Source organism: Mandrillus leucophaeus, unplaced genomic scaffold, assembly GCF_000951045.1.
Source record: "Mandrillus leucophaeus isolate KB7577 unplaced genomic scaffold, Mleu.le_1.0 Scaffold458, whole genome shotgun sequence".
NCBI lineage: Eukaryota > Metazoa > Chordata > Mammalia > Primates > Cercopithecidae > Mandrillus > Mandrillus leucophaeus.
The window spans coordinates 1963150-1964560 of NW_012104898.1; positions in this window are offsets into that span (position 1 = coordinate 1963150).

A 1411-nucleotide genomic window follows, 5' to 3' on the forward strand; every position below is an offset into this window, starting at 1 on the left:
CCCAAGTAGCTGGGATTACAGGTGCCTGTCACCATGCCCAGCTAATTTTTTGTATTTTTAGTAGAGACGGGGTTTCACCATATTGGCCAGGCTGTTCTCAGACTCCCAACCTCAGGTGATCCACCCGACTCGGCCTCCCAAAATGCTGGGATTACAGGCATAATTTGAGATATGACAAATTTTACATTTGTTGACATTAGTGCAACCATGATGATATAACTGTTTTTAGTTTAATTCTTACAGAGGAAACTCTTTGGGAAAAAATAACAATAACAACCCTATAAGGTTTGTTATATTAATAACTCTTTTGTCCTGAAAAGTATAACATGTTTCTTGTGTATTCTTTGTATATGTGTGATACAGCAAAACAAATGTCTATTAATGCATTAAACAAGATCTAGTGGTGGGTCCAATCATTTACTGCAGTTTTGAGGTAGTAATAATAATCAATCACGCTTTGAGAATTCTGCAATGCCTATACTGAGTTACGAACATTCCTGTCATCATTCTTGGTGACAAAGTCTTAGGTACTCCTAATGCTACTATAGTTTGTTGCCATATTCATAATAGAAATGCTAAATTTTAGTTATAGATTAGAGAACCTTTTTTTTCCCCTTCAATCCAAGTTCATAGATTGCTGAATTCTTTCTTTTCTCTTCTTTATGTCTCTTTTTACTAACTTTTAGGTTCAGGGGTACATGTGCAGATTTGTTATATAGGTAAATTTTATGTCACAGGAGGTTGTTGTACAGATTATTTCATCCCCCAGGTATTAAGCATAGTCCTTGAAAGGTAGTTTTTCGATCGTCACCCTCCTCCCACCCTCCACCTTCATGTAGGTCGGGGTCTGTTGTTCTTGTGTGTTCTTAGCCACTGCTCTTTGGGCTCAGTTTAGCTCACAGTGCTGACAGTGGTTCTATTTGGGAACAGTGTCTGTGGGCACCTTTGCTTTTGATGCCAATTTTAAATCTTCTATTCAAATATGTAAGCTAGTAACCAAACTAAAGTCTAGCATGGACTTACCGATAGCAAAGGAAAATCTCCCTTTTAAAGAAAACGAGTTTGGAACGTCCCCATAAGCCAAGCTGAGAATCAAGAGACTCTTGTCAAAGACTATTGTGAGTAAATGCACAGTAATAAGAAATTCGAGCTTTGGATTTTCCTAAAATATTTCTGATGAGAGAGGAAATTCTTGGCAAGGTGGATGTGAGAAGTTTTCCAGGACTCAAACATTTTCACATTAATCACACAGAAAATGACTTTGATTGTCTGGATATGTTGACATTATCCACTCTATTAATCAGAACATTCTGGCAGGCCAGAACATGGGTCTCTTAGGGAATGTGACAAAAACAAAAGCAGATTTAGTTAGCATTAATAACAATAATTCTTTGTAAACTATATATATATA